This window comes from Lycium barbarum, chromosome 3 (assembly GCF_019175385.1).
Source record: "Lycium barbarum isolate Lr01 chromosome 3, ASM1917538v2, whole genome shotgun sequence".
NCBI classification, from domain to species: Eukaryota; Viridiplantae; Streptophyta; class Magnoliopsida; order Solanales; family Solanaceae; genus Lycium; species Lycium barbarum.
The window spans coordinates 100,383,566-100,405,673 of NC_083339.1; the positions used below are offsets into that span (position 1 = coordinate 100,383,566).

A 22,108-nucleotide genomic window follows, 5' to 3' on the forward strand; every position below is an offset into this window, starting at 1 on the left:
TGTCCGGTAGCCTCTTGAAGATAAGTACAGACGTCTCCATACCGATCCGAAAAACTCTACTAGACATGTCCTTGTACGACGAGATCGACGAACCTAAAGCTCTGATACCAACTCTGTCACGACTCAACCTGCCATGACTGGCACCTAACTAAATTCTAATGGGCGAACCAAGACACAAGTCATCTATTTAACCTAGTCCGATTTTATATTAACCAAGTTAATCAGTTATTACTCATTCAAGCATCAAATAAGCAAAATAAGTCATGCCATAAAATACTAAAATAAGTGCAGAAGTGCTAACTATTACAAAATCCCCAAAATCCAAAAGTCATCGTACAAGACTCTAATCTAAAACATGTCTAAGGAATGAAATCTGACTAATAAATATCCATAATGTCCAGAATAAGAAAACAAATCATAAGAAGAAGATCTTCGGGCGGCCTAGCATGGGAAAAAGCTCACCCTAAATCTGTCAGCAAACGTCCTCCACGCTAAATGTGAGGGCGGGTAGCAGTCTCTGTATCACAATATGCACTCAAAAGAATGCAGCAAGGTAGTATCAGTACAAACACTACGTACCGGTAGATATCATAGGCCGACTAAGATTAGTATCATGCACATTTCATAAAATCAATAGAATAAGCAAGTCAGCCAACAGACATGAATATCAATAAACCACACAAGTCAACCAAGGATAATCACAATCAAATCACCAAGATATCAAGGGTCATAATCCACAGAAGCCACAACAGAATTAAGTTACCACAATAACCACGCTCACTGTACACACATGCTAACTGATGTCATTGCTCAGTAGTCATGACCTGCAGGGGACCCATGGTTTCCATGTACCACTCGTTCTTGATTCACTCCTCGGACCTGAGCATAAACCTCCGCTCCAGAATGAACCTCGGACGCGGGACATATCAACGTACCTCTTATTTTCGGAACTAACCTCGGACCTCGAGCCCATAATCTAGGTCACATGTGTGCCTTTCCATACCTCTTTACAGAACAACGTTTCTTACCTGCTTATTATCAATACTCAAATCATCATTTCATGTCACATTATCGTCGAGAAGATCATATTAGCTACTCATCACAATACATCCACTGTAGAGTTAACACGCAGGAATAGTGGCACGAAGCCTACACAATCACTCAATCACATTCACATAGGAGTTTAGCCACACAATATCATGCATGAAAACTAGACATCCTTTCTCCTAAAGAATTCACAAAACATACAATCAACTAACCAAAGTCTAACTCAAGTAGACCATAACCTACCTCAATGTAGAGCTGGAACAACGCAAGTCACTCCGCTACAACTTTTCCTTTCCTTACAGCCTCAGAATGCTCAAAGTCTAGAAATAGAGGGCTCAATGAGTCACAATTACTCAAATCACAAGTACCAATTCAAGAATACCCCTCCCTTTACCCCATTCCAAGGGGTGGATGATTTTATAGATGTTAAGAAACCTATATAGGGACTTAGTAATCATTAATCATAAAATTATAACAATATTTTATCAACATTTCCTACTACAAGCAGTTTTCATGGTCAAGACACCATTTTTATAGAACCCTATGTCTCAATTCACTTAGTTTATGGCTCTAAATGTTCAATTCATGATTAAGAGAAACTAACCCAAGATTTTAGATGATACTAAGTGATAATAACCATAACCCATCAAGGTTAGAAGGTTTATTAATTTCTAGAATTTCTATTTCAATTTCACCATTAAAGACCCACAAAGGGGATGGCAATCATGAAGGGGAACAAAATGATCGAAAGGAATAGATGAAACTTATCTCTCAAGAGTTTCTTGCCCTAGCTTGGAATTTTGACCCTAGGTGCTTGTTGGCAACTGTGTTGGGGTTTTATGAATAAAGAATGGGAGACTAAGTGTTTAAAACTCGGGTAACTATTTTTTATCGACCGCTACAATGGTCATTTCATCGCTCCCGCCATAGTGGTCAAGTGACCGTTATAGCGGACCAATAGGATCGGCTTCACCGCTATGACTGTTATATCCCGTGTTTTTGCACATTTGAAAATTTTGAAATAACCTTGTCTTGTAGGAAATAAGGCTATGTTTTTATTTTATTTAACATATGTGTGATATTCATGAAAATTATCGAAGCGAAAGTGCGGAATAAGGCCAAGGGAAAAATTGGAATTGTGGAAATTGATTCCGTAAATTATAAAATAAGATCCTCAATGAATTGGGCTCAAAAAAATGAAGAAAAATTGAGGCCCAAATCTAAGAGAGTGGCCAGCCATGGAAGGGTAAAATAGGCCCAAGCCCATGTTATTATAATCATGTGCAAAATATACTTAAAAAGGGACCCTTAGTCATCTTCAAATAGAAGATTCAAGAAACAAAAAATAAAACCATTGAGAGCTCACAAAGAGACCCTCGGTCGAAGCTAAGAAAAAGAAAAAAAAATTCCTAGCCCTTTGATCTTGATCCAAAAAAATCTCTTCCTCCTTGAATTCTTGTTAAGTTTAAGACGCTCTTCGACGTGGTACAATTAGTTTAGTGGGAGGACTACGTTTGCGACAAGTTGGAAATTAAAGAAAAAGGTAAGAATTTTATTCTCTTATGCTATGGAATATGTATGTATGTTAAAATGATTAGAATCGCATAAAAATCATGAAGTTGGTATGAGTGTGTGCATGGCCGTGTGGTGTGTGTAAGGCCGTGTGGTGTGGGGGTGAAGGGGAGATGAATTAGATTTTTATTTGATTTGCTAATTGTGTCGTTGCGACATTTATGACGGAAATAAAGGTTTAACGCGTTGAGTTGGCATTGAAATTGGTTATAAGACATTATGGGAATTTATGTGATGTTTATATAGTTTATATGTAATTACGAAAGTAAGATTCTAGAATGTGAATTATTGTTATTGTTATTGAATTTGGAAGAAGACAATGCGATTTAGTAGTTTTGTCGCATTTGTAGAAGTTTCGGATGGAATATGGAATTGGCGGGAATACTTGAATCCATGAATATTGTTTGGATTGCTATTGAAATATGTTTGAAAAATCTGGAATTAGTTAATGGATATGGAAAATGTTGATATTAGTTCGATAGTGTGAAGTTGGGATGGAAGTTATTGAACTATGTAGAAAAGAAGACTATTTATGTTCTAATGTATTTTGTGATGATTGTTGACGTTGTTGGTATTGTTGGGTTGTTGTTGTTGATATTTTGGGCCGAGATAATTCTCGGGGACGTTGAATTTATAGGGGAAATGCTGCCGAAATTTCAGTAGACGATATGAATTTAAGATTTAAATTCTAAAAGCTTGAACTCATATTTGGCAACTATGACCAATTGTAGCTTTTGAACGAAACGGGGATTGAGTTTGGGCGAGCGTAAGACGCAAGTAAGGTATGTAAAGCTATCCCTTTCTTTCTTTTGGCATGTCCTAGATATACTAGGTTGAGATTTGAGCCTCGGAGGTTATTCTGCTCATAGAAATTCGAGTCTGAGTTTGGGTACTATTCATTCAATATAATTGAACTATAAACCTTATGTCTTGTTGGAAAACTGTTCAAACATCCATAACTTGTGCAGACGTGATAGAATCGTTTTGAAACCTTCGTGGATGACTCGATAGAGTCTAATGTTTGTAATTTATGTTCGCCACCTCGACTTGACCCGAGGTGGGTCCACTAGTCCCGAGACTTCCTTCGTTTGTCTTACTTGAGCTAATTTTGGTATGATATAAAAAGAGGACCTTTATCTATGAATCTAAGGCTCCGTTGAATTACTCCATAAGTTATGTGAAAGCTCCTTAATGTGAATGATGCTAAATTTTCAGAAAACGGCTTATAAGGTATTTTTCGAAAGTTTTATAAATTAAAGGGTCATATCTTTTGTATACTAATTCCGACGGACTCGATGCTTACTTTAAGCTTTCTGATCTATATATATACATATATATATATATATGTATATTTATTTATTAGTCGAGTCTTGGAAGTTAATTGTGTATATGCATATGATTTTCCGCACTACTCTGCTCGTGCCTATTACTATGATATCGTTCGCCGGTTCCCGGGCCAATTTTGTGATCGTGCGCATTATGACATATTCGGCAGCATGATGTGTTACGGTTCCCGAGACCTGGCCATAGGGCCGGGTACCGTTTATGGAGTTATGCTGTGATATGGCTTATGATATGCTTTGATGATGTGATATGTGTGATGATATGTTATGTTCGGGGTTGTACGGAGATTTGAAACTTCCCGGAGTATGCTGTGTTATGGCGCCAGCGTCGGAGTGGCGACAACGTTCCTGAGCCTTATGCATGATTTCTTTTATTTGCATTATGTACATATGATATCCGTACCGGTTTGATATACTGATTCGGTATTCTCTTTCTGTACCTTTACTACAGTTATGGTTTGGATTTCTGTACTCTATGCTTTACATACTCAGTACATCTTTCGTACTGACCCCCTTTCTTCGGGGGCTGCGTTTCATGCTCGCAGGTGCTGAGGTTCGTGACCCGCCAGTGTAGGCCATACTTTCTGCTATTACAGAGCGCTCCTCTTGATCCGGAGCCTACATCTTGGTACATATCGTTTGTCATGTATCTGTTTCTGTATATATTTGGACTATTTGGGGTACGGCGGGGCCCTGTCCCGCCATATGTTTCCGTTTTGGTTTGTACAGGCATGTAGTCATATATGTGGGTCGAGGGTCCTACGTGTGTTTGTTCTGTTTATGATTTGTGTCTTAATGCGATCCTACCTGTTATGGCGACCATGGTGGCCCATATGTTTGTATATATGCATATGTTCGGCGATGTGTATTCCGCCGCCTCTTTTGGCTTGATATGATATCTTTGCACGCGCGACCGCTTAAGATAATATTTGACTTCAAATCTGTTTAAAATAATTGACACGAGATCTGAGTTAAATTAGAATATGACGAGTTAGCATGTGAGTTTGTTTGGGGTGCCCAAATAGGGCACCAGTCGCGGCCCCCGGAGCTGGGTCGTGACAAAAGTGGTATCAGAGCGGTTTGTCCTCGGAATGTCTACAGGTCGTGTCTTGTAGAGTCTTGTTTATCGGTGTGTTGTGCACCACATCTATAAACAGGAGGCTACAGGACATTTAGGGTGTTACCTTTCTTTGAATCTTTAGATCGTGCGATAGAGCTGTGCCGTTAGGATGACTCTTTTCTGATCAGTTGTTGTGTTTTTCAGTGATGCCTCCGAAGAAGGCAACGGCTGCCCAGAAGGGCAAGGCGGTGATGGGAGAGACTAGTCAGATGCCGAGAGTTACACGGGCTTGTGCTCAGGATTTGCCCGAGGTTGTGCCGCAGTCAGAGGGTTCAGCTACACCACCACCGGCGGAGCCGGGAGCAGGTCCATCATTAGCTCCAGACGCTCCAGCGCCCGAGCCTCCAGCTCCTCAGCCAGGGGCGGAGGATAGGATTTTGAGGGAGGCCGTACAGTTGTTGACGACTTTGGTGGCGGGACAGGCTCGCAGACGTGGGCTGAGAGGTGATGATGATGATGATAGGCGTGATAGCCTGAGGGTTCGTATTTTTCTAACATTTAGTCCCCCAGGGTTTTTCGGGTCTAAGCCCGAGAAGGACCCCCACGACTTCATTCGGGGGATGAGGCGCTCATTGGGACTGGTCAGGGCTTCAGAGACCGAGTCCGTTAAGTTAGCCTCGCACAGATTACGAGATGTTGCAGCTAATTGGTATGAGTCATGGCAGCTGTCCAGAGGTGAGGGTGCTCCCCCAGCTACATGGGACGAGTTTGTGGCCGCTTTTCTCCGCCACTTTTTGCCCCCGGAGTTGCGGAGGGCGAGGGTTGATAGGTTTTTGTAGTTGCGGCAGAGGGGTCGGAGTGTTCGTGAGTATAATTTGGAGTTTGATTCTTTGGCTCGATATGCACCTGCTATAGTGGCTGATATGGCTGACCGGATGCACCGGTACGTGATAGGGATGGACCGTTACTTAGTTGACAGCTGCATGACGATGGCATCGCAGACTGATATGGACATCGCCCGGTTACAGGCCTACGCGCTGGGTATGGAGGACCGGCACAGAGAGGACCGGTCGGGCAGAGATCGTGACAGGAGGCCGCCCAAGAGGGCCAGATCCGCGGGATATTCTGGAGATTTTCGAGGCGGGCAGCCTCAGTCACAGCAGTTAGGCAGATATCCTCCTCCGTCAGGCCGGGGTACACAGTCTGCCGGTAGACGATTTGACAGTGCAGGACCATCTGGGGCCGGTCAGAGTTCCAGAGCATCAGGTTCGCAGATGACCAGGGGTTCCAGCCAGTCCAGACCACCCAGGCTCCGTTGTTCTTATTGTGGGAGATCGCACCCAGGGGAGTGCTACCAAGCCACAGGAGCTTGTTTTTCCTGTGGCCATCAGGGCCATGTTATGCGAGATTGTCCGATGGCGAGTGGTTCTGGTAGTACAGTTCAGCCGACAGGATCAGCCGCTGGTTCATCTTCTACTCCCTCAGCTATGCGTGCTGCAGGGCGGGGTTTGCCGGCACCGGCGGGCCGCGGTCAAGGCCGTGGCGGTGTTTTAGATTCTAGCGGTCCTTCGAACCGCATATATGCATTGGATAGCCGCCAGGATCAGGAGGCTTCGCCAAATGTTGTTACAGGTACATTACTGGTTTTCTCCCGATCTGTATATGCATTGATTGATCCTGGTTCTACTTTGTCGTATATCTCCCTGCTTGTTGCTGGAAAAATTGGAATAATACCCGAACCTATAGAGCCATTCGAAGTAGCTACACCGGTTGGGGATTATATTGTAGCGAGGCAGGTATATAAAGATTGTTCTGTGATTGTATATGATCGTTGCACTAAAGCTGATTTGGTAGAGTTAGATATGCTGGAATTTGATGTTATTATGGGCATGGACTGGTTAGCTTCCTGTTATGCTAATGTTGACTGCCAGAAAAAGGTACTTCGCTTCCAGTTTCCAGGGGAACCAGTCATAGAGTGGTCAGGGAGTACAGCGTCGCCGAGGGGTAAGTTTATTTCATACCTCAAGGCTAAGAAAATGATTCAGAAAGGTTATATCTATCATTTGGTCCGGGTGCACGATACTAAGGCCGAGACACCTACTCTTCAGTCAGTTCCGGTTGTTAATGAATTCTCAGATGTATTCCCAGATGAGCTTCTAGGCCTCCCGCCTGAGCGGGAGATAGACTTCACTATAGATTTGTTGGCAGATACGCAGCCCATATCTATTCCTCCGTACAGAATGGCACCTGCAGAATTGAAGGAATTAAAGGAGCAGCTGAAAGATCTATTGGATAAAGGCTTCATCAGACCCAGTACATCGCCCTGGGGAGCGCCGGTATTATTTGTTAGAAAGAAAGATGGGTCACTGCGAATGTGTATTGATTATCGACAGCTGAATAAGGTGAGACTATAAAGAATAAATATCCCCTCCCCCGGATTGATGATTTACTTGATCAGTTGCAGGGTGCCAAATATTTCTCGAAGATAGATTTGCGTTCAGGCTACCACCAGGTACGAGAGGCTGATATTCCGAAGACTGCTTTCAGGACCCGGTACGGGGATTATGAATTCAGAGTGATGTCTTTTGGGCTGACTAATGCTCCAGCGGTATTCATGGATTTGATGAATCGGGTATTCCAACCGTTTCTTGATATGTTCATGATTGTGTTTATTGATGATATCTTGGTTTATTCACGATCAGCAGAGGAGCATTCAGATCATTTGAGGACAGTACTTGGCACACTGCGGCAACAGAAATTATATGCTAAATTTTCCAAATGTGAATTCTGGTTAACCTCTGTGGCTTTCTTGGGGCATATTGTCGGAGCAGATGGCATTCGGGTCGATACACAGAAGATTGAAGCTGTACAGAATTGGCCTAGGCCTACCACACCGACAGAGGCACGCAGTTTTCTAGGTTTGGCCGGGTATTATAGAATATTCGTGGAAAATTTTGCTTCTATTGCGGCACCATTAACGAAGCTCACTCAGAAAGCAGCAAAATTTCAGTGGACTGATGCCTGTGAGCGCAGCTTTCTGATGTTGAAGGAACAATTAATTACAGCTCCAGTTTTGGCTCTTCCAGAAGGGTCAGACGGGTACGTCGTTTATTGTGATGCCTCTGGTATTGGGATAGGTTGTGTGTTAATGCAGCACGGTCGAGTCATAGCCTATGCTTCCCGGCAGCTCAGACCGCATGAAAGAAATTATCCCACTCATGATCTGGAATTGGCCGCGGTGATTCATGCTTTGAAGATATGGCGGCATTATTTATATGGGGTCCACGTTGATATTTATACGGACCATAAGAGCCTCCAGTATATTTTTAAACAAAAAGAATTGAATTTGTGGTAGAGAAGATGGCTTGAATTATTGAAGGATTACGACGTCGGCATTTTGTATCATCCTGGGAAAGCTAATGTGGTAGCTGATGCACTGAGCCGCAAGTCCATGGGCAGTTTGACTGATGTGCAGCCTGATAAGAAAGAGTTGGTTCGTGAAATTCATCAGTTAGCCAGCCTTGGAGTTCGTTTGACAGATTCTGGAGATGCTGGGGTTTTTGTTCGAAAGGTTGCTGAGTCATCCATTATAGAAGAGGTAAAGCAGCGTCAGTTCGAAGATCCTGTTTTGGCACAGTACAGGAATGTGGCCCTCAATAAAGAAAAGACTCCATTCGAAATTTCGCCTGACGGGTTATTATTATATAGAGGCCGATTATGCGTACCAGACGTTGCAGGGCTACGGCGGCAAATTATGGGTGAAGCACATAATGCTCGGTATTCTGTTCATCCTGGTTCCACTAAAATGTACCATGATCTCAAATGTTTATACTGGTGGGACGGTATGAAAAGAGATGTCGCAGAGTTCGTTGGCCAGTGCCCAAATTGTCAGCAGGTCAAGATCGAGCATCAGAAGCCCGGTGGGTTATTACAGGAAATGGAAATTCCAGCTTGGAAATGGGAAATGATTAACATGGATTTCATTGTGGGTTTGCCGCGCACTCCATGCAGGTATGATTCTATTTGGGTTATTGTTGACAGATTGACGAAATCAGCCCATTTCCTTCCGGTCAGGACTACTTATTCGGCTAAGGACTATGCCAGATTGTATCTTAAAGAGACAGTAAGACTTCACGGGGTCCCTGTATCTATTATCACTGACAGAGGTGCCCAGTTCACAACGAATTTCTAGAGATCATTCCAGGAAGGATTGGGGACTCAGGTGAGTCTTAGTACAACATTTCATCCTCAGTCCGACGGACAGGCCGAGCGCACTATTCAGACATTGGAAGATATGTTGTGGGCCTGTACTATTGATTTCAGAGGTAGCTGGGACGATCATTTGCCGCTTATTGAATTTGCTTATAATAATAGCTACCATTCCAGCATCCAGATGGCACCGTACGAAGCCCTATATGGTAGAAAATGCAGGTCTCCGATTGGTTGGTTCGATGTGGGCGAAACTAAATTAATTGGGCAAGATGTGATTCAGGAAGCAGTTGATAAGGTGAAACTTATTCGAGAATGGTTATTGGCTGCCCAGAGTCGACAGAAGTCATATGCCGATAAACGACGTCGACCGTTAGAATTCCAGATTGGCGACTGGGTATTTCTGAAAGTGTCGCCCATGAAGGGCGTGATGAGATTCGGCAGAAAGGGAAAGCTCAGTCCGCGATATATTGGGCCTTACCAGATTGTCCGGAAGATTGGGAATGTCGCTTATGAGCTAGACTTGCCATCCGAATTGGAAGCAGTGCACCCAGTATTCCATGTATCCATGCTCCAAAAATGTATTGGTGATCCTGACAGAATATTTCCAGTAAATGATATTCAGGTAATGGAGGACTTGTCTTATGAAGAGCAACCTGTAGCTGTTCTGGATCGTCAAGTGAGGAGACTGCGCACCAAAGATGTGCCTTCTGTTAAAGTCCTGTGGCAGAACAACAACCGGGAAGAAATGACCTGGGAGGCGGAGGATGAGATGAAAAAGAAGTACCCTCACTTGTTCCCTGCACTTACAGGGAATTTGAAACTCTAAATCTATTATATTGATTGACAAATGATCTATGTGTGCTATTCATAAAGAGAAACTCCCCCGCCATGCTTATAAGACCTATGAGGCTAATTTAACATTCGGGGACGAATGTTCTAAAGGGGGGGAGAATGTTATATCCCGTGTTTTTGCGCATTTAAAAAATTTGGAATAACCTTGTCTTGTAGGAAATAAGGCTATGTTTTTATTTTATTTAACATATGTGTGATATTCATGAAAATTATCGAAGCGAAAGTGCGGAATAAGGCCAAGGGCAAAATTGAAATTTTGGAAATTGGTTCCGTAAATTATAAAATAAGATCCTCAATGAATTGGGCTCAAAAAAATGAAGAAAAATTGAGGCCCAAATCTAAGAGAGTGGCCGGCCATGGAAGGGTAAAATAGGCCCAAGCCCATGTTATTATAATCATGTGCTAAATATACTTAAAAAGGGACCCTTAGTCATCTTCTAATAGAAGATTCAAGAAACAAAAAATAAACCCATTGAGAGCTCACAAAGAGACCCTTGGCCGAAACTAAGAAAAAGAAAAAAAAAATTCCTAGCCCTTTGATCTTGATCCAAAAAAATCTCTTCCTCCTTGAATTCTTGTTAAGTTTAAGACGCTCTTCGACGTGGTACAATTAGTTTAGTGGGAGGACTACGTTTGCGGCAAGTTGGAAATTAAAGAAAAATGTATGAATTTTATTCTCTTATGCTATGGAATATGTATGTATGTTAAAATGATTAGAATCGCATAAAAATCATGAAGTTGGTATGAGTGTGTGCATGGCCGTGTGGTGTGTGTAAGGCTGTGTGGTGTGGGGGTGAAGGGGAGATGAATTAGATTTTTATTTGGTTTGCTAATTGTGTCGTTGCGACATTTATGACGGAAATAAAGGTTTAACGCGTTGAGTTGGCATTGAAATTGGTTATAAGACGTTATGGGAATTTATGTGATTTTTATATAGTTTATATGTAATTACGAAAGTAAGATTCTAGAATGTGAATTATTGTTATTGTTATTGAATTTGGAAGAAGACAATGTGATTTAGTAGTTTTGTCGCATTTGTAGAAGTTTCGGATGGAATATGGAATTGGCGGGAATACTTGAATCCATGAATATTGTTTGGAATGCTATTGAAATATGTTTGAATAATCTGGAATTAGTTAATGGATATGGAAAATGTTGATATTAGTTCGATAGTGTGAAGTTGGGATGGAAGTTATTGAACTATGTAGAAAAGAAGACTATTTATGTTCTAATGTATTTTGTGATGATTGTTGACGTTGTTGGTATTGTTGGGTTGTTGTTGTTGATATTTTGGGCCGAGATAATTCTCGGGGACGTTGAATTTATAGGGGAAATGCTGCCGAAATTTCGGTAGACGATATGAATTTAAGATTTAAATTCTAAAAGCTTGAACTCATATTTGGCAACTATGACCAATTGTAGATTTTGAACGAAACGGGGATTGAGTTTGGGCGAGCGTAAGACGCAAGTAAGGTATGTAAAGCTATCTCTTTCTTTCTTTTAGCATGTCCTAGATATACTAGGTTGAGATTTGAGCCTCGGAGGTTATTCTGCTCATAGAAATTCGAGTCTGAGTTTGGGTACTATTCATTCAATATAATTGAACTATAAACCTTATGTCTTGTTGGAAAACTGTTCAAACATCCATAACTTGTGCAGACGTGATAGAATCGTTTTGAAACCTTCGTGGATGACTCGATAGAGTCTAATGTTTGTAATTTATGTCCGCCACCTCGACTTGACCCGAGGTGGGCCCACTAGTCCCGAGACTTCCTTCGTTTGTCTTACTTGAGCTATTTTTGGTATGATATAAAAAGAGGACTTTTATCTATGAATCTAAGGCTCCGTTGAATTACTCCATAAGTTATGTGAAAGCTCCTTAATGTGAATGATGCTAAATTTTCAGAAAATGGCTTATAAGGTATTTTTCGAAAGTTTTATAAATTAAAGGCTCATATCTTTTGTATACTAATTCCGACGGACTCGATGCTTACTTTAAGCTTTCTGCCCGTGTTTTCACACCTTTGGAAAATTGGAAATAATTTGGACTTGTATGAAATAAGGTCATAATTAAATTTATGTAACCCTTGAGTTGTTATGAAAGAATATTAATATGGAAGTGTCGAGGAACGCTAATGGCAAATTTGGGATTTCGAAAATTAGTTTCGGGAATTACAAAACGGGAATTATAATCCATTGGGCCAAGAAAGATTGAAGAAAAATTTGGGCCCAATTCTAAGGGGTGGCCGGCCACATAGTGGCCCAAACCCATGGTTAGAAATTAAATTGCCATGTGTTTAATTGACTTAAGAGACTATATTATATATAGTCATCCCTATCCATTAGAAGACTCAAGAAAACAAGCAAAGTAAGAGCACAAGACCAAGAACCATTCGGCCCTAGCTAAGCAAAAATCAATTCCAAAAATATTGCTCCTAAAATTTTTCTCTTGGTGAATTTCTACTAAGTTGAGTACCCTCTATAACTTGGTGTAGTTGCTTTGGAAGAAAGAACACTTGGTGCCTCAATTTGATCACTTATTCAAGTGAAGAAGACTTGAAGAAAAGGTAAGAATTCCTACCTTTTTATTGTGTTGTTGAGTTTTGTTTGTGTTGTAGTATATAGAAATGTGTTCATTGTATGGAAAAATGGAAGTTTGCAAGGTGGGTGTGTGGTATGTACATGTAGCCGTGGGTATGGGTGTATTGTATACCTATAATGTATTGAATCCATGTTATATTCTAGTTGTGATTGTGATGAAATGCATATTGGGATTGAAAGTTGAATGATTTAGTTGAAGTTGGCAAAGAGGGTTCTTGGCCGTGTGGTATGTTGGCTATGGAATGGAATTGATTAAGTTTGTTTAATGTGTTAGAGTGTTGTTGTGATGTTTGTATCGTAAATGAAGTTAGAATGATATAATTTGTATCGAAATGGAATATTGAAGCTTATGTCGTTTTAGTACGATTTTACGACATTATGAAAATGAAGTTATTAGGTTGCTAATTATGACAAGTATTGATGAACTTGGAAGAAGGAAACATGATATGAATACGTATGCCAAAGATTAGGAGTTTTGGATAAATTATGACTTTGGCGGAAAGTTTGTATATTATGTATATCGTGTGTATAATTTAAGGAAAACCATATGAAATGCTTTTAAACTATGTTGTGGTGATCTAGATTGTTAATGAATGTGAAATCATTGATATTAGTTTGAAAGTTAAGGTTAAAGTAAAGGTTATGGCATTATGTCGGCAAGTAGAACTAGTTGTGCCATATTGTGTTTCTAGTGTTTGTTGTTGATGTTGATGTTGTTGTTTGGGTTGTTGTTGATGATTGTGAGCCGAGTTGAATTCTCGGGGGTGCTATATGTATAGGGGAAGTGCTGCCGAAATTTCGGTAGACAAATGTGAGCTTAAGTGAATTCGTAGAATCCATAATTTACAATTGGTAATGTGACCATTTGCAGATTTCTGACGAAACGGGAACTGAGTTTGGAAAGGTATAAAAAGCTCAAAAGGTATGTAAAGCTATCCCGATTCTTCTCTTGGCATGTCCTAGATGTACTAGGCTTGGATTTACGCCTCGGGAATTATTCTGTTCATCGGAATCCGCGATTGAAATTGTCGCATTTTCATTCAATGGAATTGAACACCTTAAGAGTCCTTTTTGGAGAATTATGCATATTTTCCCCAAATGGTCTAGGAAACTACGGAATGTCCTAGAGTCTTTCTAGGTGACCTCATAAGCATAAAAACAAATGCGTAATTTGAGCCCACCGCCTTGCTTGTCCCGAGGTGGGCCCACTATTCCCGGTTTTACCCTTATTGTACTTAAGGCTTGTTTTCGAGCAGTTTTTGAAAGAAATGTCCTAACTACTCTTTTAATTACTAAACAAAAACTGTTTTAAATATTCCATTAAGTCTTATAAATTGTTTTGGCACCCGGAACGATTTCAGAAAGATTATACTTCTGTAATTCTTCATGACATCCGAACCCCATGTATTATGACTCCGTCTGACTTCATTGGATTTGTTTGTCATTAATATGCCTCATCGAGTCTCTGAAAATATTTATGATATTTTGACTGCATTTAGTTTCTCACTACTCTATTCGTGGATGCCCCAATGTTTCTCACACTGAGCCCGGGCCAGGATATGTTGTCAAGCGTAATCCCCTGCATTGTTCGCCGTGCCTCGATGTGAGGGGGAAGGTATATGCGTACATGGGTTTGTGGAGTATGTTGTGCCATGTACGTTTGTTCTGATATGATTTACTATGGCCATCTGATATGACATATTATGTTACGGAGTTATGCCCCTATTCTGATTCTTCTGTGTTGTGGCACCAGCGTCGGGAGGGTGGCCACGTTCTGTCTGCCGAGTCCCTTGGCAGGGGCCGGATTTGATATGACATATGTTCTGTACACACTCTGCATGTTTTGGAAATATGTATCTGATACTTTGGATTTTCCTTTTACTTTCTGTATGTTCTGCACCAGTTATGATTTTGTTTCTGCAACTCAGGCTTTACATATTCAGTACATATTTCGTACTGACCCCCTTTCTTCGGGGGCTGCGTTTTCATGCCGCGCAGGTACCAACGACAGGTTTGCTGATCCATCCGCTTAGGACCTCATTCTGCTATTTTGGGGCGCTCTCTTCTTCAGAGCCCACTTTTGGTACAGCCTGTCACTACTATCTGGATATGTACATTGTTCTGGGTATGACGGGGCCCTGTCCCGTCTTGTGATTCTGTCGGTCTGTTGGAGGTCTGTGGACATGTTTGTGGGTTGGGATCTTTCTGTACAGATACGTGTATGTGTTGTGTTTGGGCGATCCCCTTCGCCGCGGCGACCGGTCCGCATATATTTAGATGTTGCTTTGTTGGCCCTGTGAGGCCTTTGTTGGTATTTTCTGCGTGCAGGGTATTTGGGATAGTCCGTAAAACAAAGGAAACTCTGCCGAAACTTTTCTGGAAATTATCTAAATTTAGAATAAAGCCTTGTCGGCTTCCGCCATATACTAGAATGCGTTTGAGTGCCCAGATCGGGCACTAGTCACGGCCTACGGGGTTGGGTCGTGACATATATATATATATATATATATATATATATATATATATATATATATATATATATGTATATGTATTAATTAGTCGAGTCTTGGAAGTTAATTGTGTATATGCATGTGATTTTCCGCACTACTCTGCTCGTGCCTATTACTATGATATCGTTCGCCGGTTCCCGGGCCGGTTTTGTGATCGTGCGCATTATGACATATTCGGCAGTATGATGTGTTACGATTCCCGAGACCTCGCCATAGGGCCGGGTACCGTTTATGGAGTTATGCTGTGATATGTCTTATGATATGCTTTGATGATGTGATATGTGTGATGATATGTTATGTTCGGGGTTGTACGGAGATTTGAAACTTCCCGGAGTATGCTGTGTTGTGGCGCCAGCGTCGGAGTGGCGACCACGTTCCTGAGCCTTATGCATGATTTCTTTTATTTGCATTATGTACATATGATTTCCGTACCGGTTTGATATACTGATTCGGTATTCTCTTTCTGTACCTTTACTACAGTTATGGTTTGGATTTCTGTACTCTATGCTTTACATACTCAGTACATCTTTCGTACTGACCCCCTTTCTTCGGGGGCTGCGTTTCATGCCCGCAGGTGCTGAGGTTCGTGACCCGCCAGTGTAGGCCATACTTTCTGCTATTACAGAGCGCTCCTCTTGATCCGGAGCCTACATCTTGGTACATATCGTTTGTCATGTATCTGTTTCTGTATATATTTGGACTATTTGGGGTACGGCGGGGCCCTGTCCCGCCATATGTTTCCGTTTTGGTTTGTAGAGGCCTGTAGTCATATATGTGGGTCGAGGGTCCTACGTGTGTTTGTTCTGTTTATGATTTGTGTCTTAATGCGGTCCTACCTGTTATGGCGACCATGGTGGCCCATATGTTTGTATATATGCATATGTTCGACGATGTGTATTCCGCCGCCTCTTTTGGCTTGATATGATATCTTTGCACGCGCGACCACTTAAGATAATATTTGACTTCAAATCTGTTTAAAATAATTGACACGAGATCTGAGTTAAATTAGAATATGACGAGTTAGCATGTGAGTTTGTTTGGGGTGCCCAAATAGGGCACCAGTCGCGGTCCCCGGAGCTGGGTCGTGACAATGGCGGTCTATCCACCGCTATAGAGGTACCGCCATAGCGGTAAACTGCCCGCCACAGCTGCCCTTTTTGGGCAGTCTGCTCGACTTTTGTCCAGTTTTTCCCCCTATCACTCAACATTTCATCCAGGGCCTCAAAAACACAAAACAAACATGCACATATACATAAAGACGTCCTACGAATCCACCTGTGGCCTTGGAATTCCTAACGGAGTTCTAATTTTCTACTTCACCCCCCGATGGTCTCAAGAAAATCAAGCAACAACCACAAACTAGTAAAATTTCAGCTCATAAGCTCACACGATTGAGTTTCTACTGGCTCGTTCTACCCTTGGAAAGGTTCTATTTTGTGGGGTGATCCTACATCTCCCATAACGACCGGAAGGGTCGTTACAGTGACCGCATCCTTGAGTTTTTTTAGTGTCTCAAAATAAGATGCGTAACCGCATGCTTGATCGAGACGAACATTTTAAAACGTGCCTAAAGCTTGTCTATAGTTAAAAGCATTTATTTGTCTCTTAAATCCGAGACTATTATTATTTTTTGGTTAAGCTTTCACTCTTTTGACAATAGGCTTTGAAACGTGTTCGCAACCCATCTCGCTCCCTCACAATTGGTTTTTTCGCTCTTTTCTTTATACTAGACAACACGGTTTGAAATAATTCGCACCCCATCTCGCTCAACTCACATTTATTCAACTCACATTTATTAATTAATTAGGACTTAAATTTGGCTTAGGCCGAATTGATACTCGGTCCAATTGCTCGACATTGAACCAGCAAAGCAAGAACAGAATGAATTCCACCGATTAAGACGATATGTTATTCACATTAAACCCAAACAAACATATTAGATTAGGTAAACTAAATAACAATTTGCTTATGTAATTAAACTTCTCTTACCTACAAGTTAATATATGAAATCAAGTATAGTCACTGCAATATGCATGTGTTCATCCCTTATTAAAATAAGCAACAGAGAAACATCTTCCTCTCATATCAATTCAATATAAAAACCAACAATACATTTGACATTCAATAATTTAAGCAAAACTTTCAGTGAACATGGTATAAACCCATTTATTGTTTTAAAATCAATTGGAGCCCTAATCATCTTATTTCCAGCACCACAATCTTTCTTAAACATAACCTTTGACTTAAGCACTTTGTTTATCAACATTGAATTCCTAATTTTCTAACAATAAAACAACTACAATGTCTAAATTCACTACTAAAACATTCCCCTTTTCATAATGAAACATTTATTGACCCAAAACAAGAAATACGATTAAAAATACGGATGAAATTAATACTAAGAAATAAACTTCTTCAACATTTGTTTACGACCATGAGCCAACTACCCAATTCTTGAATCATGTGGCATTTGGTGTTTTCCATTTCACGTGACCAAACAACCCCTAATCAATGCTTTTACCCATTAACAAAAAACTCTTTAATTTTATCAATCTAATCCCAAATGTTACAACCCATTAATAAGTAGTTCAAATCTGTTTGGTCCATTCTTATTAACGTCATAGCCGTTAAAGGAATTCAAGAGCAAAATTATCATAATCACTCATCCAAGAACATGATATCAATTATCACAAGCATTTCAAAAATGGTTAATCATTGATTAAAGAGTAGTTAAAGGGAAAGATGGACCTTAAAATACCAATATATTCAATTGTAATTTGTATCTACTTCAACATCCTTCTAATAGACTTCAAAACAAATTGTTGTGAACCTCGACTAGAACCAAAAATGCCGGAACCACGAGCCGGACTCCGACCAGTGACCTTGACCTCTTCAAACCCAACCCAAGAATGAGATACAGGACCCAAAATCGTATTGGAGTTAAGGTGCTATGTTTTACGCAAGTGTTGGTTGTTTAAGGGCGATTTGCAGGTGGAGATGGAGGTTTTGGGGTATTTTCGTGGTTGAAAACAGTGGGGTTCATGTTTTTTTTTAATCAAAAACCAGGAAAAATGAAAAAGAAGACTCAAATCTCCCTCTTTTCTCCTCTACGGCTGCTAGGTTTTGTAGTGGTATTAGGTTGATTTGTCTTTTTAGTCTCTAGGTATTGAGTCTAGGTCCCAATAAATTAGGTCTAGGTTTCTATTTATAGTGTGCCACTTTTAGCTAACTTTTTCCAAAATGTCCTTTTGAATAAAAATATCTTGGGAAGGAGAATGGAATATTCTCTTTCCAAATGGAATGCGTTTTTTTGGTATGGATAAGATGGAATTTTGCCAAGTGGCAATACACTATTTGTTTTCCTATTATTTTGTTTTCGTTAAACGGATAAATATATTAATCTACTAATTTTAAACCAAAAATAAGAAAAACCTAGATAATTATACTGATTAAAACTCAAAAGTAATTAACTAAAAATACTTGAATAAAAGAAACCTATTTTTGTAATTTTTCTTTCTTTGAGACACAAAACGTGTATTTTAAAAATTAGTGAATATTTTTTTGTCTGTTTTTTCATTTTCACAAACAAACCTACTAAAAATGAAATAAAAGTTAAAATCTCAAGATTAGACTATAAAGAAAAATTAGATACTAATTAAGACGGTGAAACACCCCGGAGAAGGTAAAAAATCACGTGTCTACAACAAATCCATAATTTTGAGCCAACAAATTGATGTGATAACCATGCTGACCACTCATTTGAAATACATTATTTTGATTTGTTGGTTTTGTCTTTAAATAAATCTCCAAAATATTTATATCAATCTTATCCTCAAATTTTTGAGGTATGACAAAAAGTTGTAGCAAAGACTGGTCATTCTCACTACTAAACTCAATGAACCTTGTATTGTTACCTTGAAATGAGAATGGGTATATTCCAGAAATATCGATTTGAATATTTTCACTAGTTGTCCCCATTTTCTCATGTAATAATCCAACCAATTCAGCATAGTTCATTGAAATAGACAGGCTAACTATCATTCTGGCACCTTCAGTATATTTAATCCATTCATTTCAATAATTATTCCATTCTGGCACCTTCAGTATACTTGATCCATTCATTTTAGTAATTATTTTCCCACCCCAGTATAAAGCAAGCATCATATTATGTTCAAAATTGGCTATCTTTACTCCTACACGCTAAAATAAGACACTTATTATGATTTTAACATATCGCGATATATTTGACTTAATTAACTCATACCTGTTGATTTTTTATAAATGTTGTTCCGACAATAGGCCATGAAAGTAGAAGCTTTGTTGAAAATTGTTCGAATGGGTTGAGCATTCATTTCATACATTATATTTTATAATGATCCGTGGTCAGTTCAAAAAGTATGAGGAAGAGACTTTTGAAGTGTGTCGTTGCAATGTGTCACATTTTACAGTTAAACGTAATTGTCGGTAACATTTTATAGGCAAATCAATTAGAAGTATTCCCAATTTTTAGGATTCTCTGCAAGATTCGATTGCTCGTACCTGGTTTATGTAGAAATGTTACTCTCAGATACGTTTTATGTTACGACATAAGGATCAATCAATTTCAGACTTCGTACAAGGATTGCCTGGGATTCATTAAAGTCGTTACTGTCGATTACGTATTAACCATAAAACGTTACTCATAGTAAAGAATTATAATTTACTGCTGTTAACCACTAGAATTTTTGCCCGTTGGATTTTTTGACTAAAATAATGCCTAATACGTTACTGAGGAATATGTTGATTTTAATTCTGTAAATTTGAATTTTTTTTTTGGTGAATTGGCTTAAATAATGGCTTACTTCGGTAAAAAATTCAATTGATTTTGTCAGAAAGAAAAAAAAAAGCATATGAGTATGACTCTGTTTACAATAAACCATATTCAAGACTTGATACTTGAGACAACTGATTTCAGTGTCCATGTTATTCGTGCATACGATTTCAATCCTAAGTTCTACGCATAACATCTGTGTTAATATTCACGGCTAGAGATGAGGGAGGTAGACTCGCGAAAGATTATGCTAGGCAGGTTAAGTACGACTATGAGAGTCATTATTCATCATTCGAGGATGAATGATCTCAGGAAGGAAAATTTGTAACACTATCACAACCCAATTTTGCTAAGTCATGCGGGCACCTACCTTTCTCATCTCGGTAGGCGAACCCTCAACCCAACATTCACAAAATACAGAAAATTGCAGAAGAAAGTTGTTATATCCCGTATTTTTGAACCTCGGAGTATCTGCTGGGGTGGGGCCCACACACCGAGATTTTTATTGGAACATCTGAAAAGTCATATGAATCACATATGTAAAGTTAAACACAACTCATGAAGTACCCTTGGACCAAATCAAAGTGGAAACCCTCCAAACGAATATTTTTAAGAAAACGTTTTCGGGTGACCTGACTTTGGGGGGGCAAAAACTGTATTATAAGTTTGGAATTTCGAAAATACCTTGAAATAGAAGTTGTAGATAATTGAATTAGCTTTCCATCCATAGTTCGTGGGTTCCCAGGTGACGTCGGTACAAGGAGTTATGAACGTTTTAAGGTCGAAAGGTCAGTGGGCTAGGCCCAACTCGGGACCAACCGAGTTGGCCCAAAAAAAAAAAATATTTAGGCCCAATGTTTAAGGGGTGGCCGGCCAAGTGAGGCCCAACCCATGGCTTTAATGAGTATTTCCATGTGCTAATTAATTATAAAGGGATCAATATCCCTTAGAAGGTTCAAGAGACTTAGAAGAGAAAGAAGAGCAAAACAAGAGCAAAAAAAAGAAGACCATTTCGGGTTTGAGGTGCAAAAATTCACCACCAAAAATCTTGCTCCTAAAATTTTTCTTTTGTGGTTTTCCTACTAAGTTAAGGTTCCTTTGTAACTTGGTATAGTTGGATTGGAGTGGGGAGCATTAGAATCACCAAAGTGATCACATCTCCAAGTGAAGAAGACTTGAAGAAAAGGTAAGAATTTCTACCTTTTTATTGTGTTATGAAGTTTTGATTGTGTTGTAGTATATAGAAATGTGTTGATTGTATGGAAAAATAGAAGTTTGCAAAGTGGGTGTGTGTTGTAGGTGTGTAGCCGTGGGTATGCACAATTGTATAGCCACAATGTGTTGAATTTATGTTATATTCTAGTTGTGATTGTGATGAAATGCATATGGGAATTGAAAGTTGGATGAATTTAGTTGATATTGGAAAAAATAGACATATGGCCGTAGGGTGTATATGGTTTGGGATAGAAAGGAATTGAGTTGTTTAGTGTGTTAAAGTGTTGTTGTGATGTTTGTAATGTAAATGAAGTTAGAATGATATAAGTTTGTATTGAATTGGAATGTAGAAACTTATGTCGTTTTAGTATGATTTTCCGACATTAAGGAAATGAAGTTGTTTGGTTGCTAATAGTGATGATCATTGATGAATTTGGAAGTTGGAAACTTGTTATGAAGTTGTATGCCAAAGATTTGATGTTTTGCATAAGTTATGACTTTGGCGGAAAGTTGTATATTATGTATATCGAGTGTATATCTTGAGGAAAACGATATGAAATGTTTCTAGAACTATATGGTGATGATCATGATTGTTGTTGAATGTGAAATTATTGATCTTAGTTGAAAGTTGGGTTGAATTGAAGATTATGTCAACTTGTGAGAAAAATGACTAGTTGAAGGATATTTATGTTTTTAATGTTCATTGTTGATATTGATGTTGTCGTTTGGGTTGTTGTTGATGATTTCTAGCCGAGTTGAATTCTCGGGGTGCTATATGTATAGGGGAAGTGCTGCCGAAATTTCGGTAGCAAAATATGCATTAAGTTGAAACTTTGGTATTCATAGCTTACAATTGGTAAACTTGACCAATTGCAGTTTTTCGACG

General features: G+C 39.6%; 1 long non-coding RNA gene across 1 annotated transcript; it reads right to left on the bottom strand.

The window, feature by feature from the left end:
• Positions 1 to 248: 248 nt before the first annotated feature.
• On the bottom strand, positions 249 to 18,359 carry LOC132631657 (uncharacterized). The gene is made up of 2 exons (XR_009578954.1): positions 17,946 to 18,359; positions 249 to 1,028 (listed from the first exon to the last, which is right to left on the bottom strand). It is a non-coding gene; the product is annotated as an uncharacterized LOC132631657 (long non-coding RNA).
• Between the last annotated feature and the right edge of the window lie 3,749 nt (positions 18,360 to 22,108).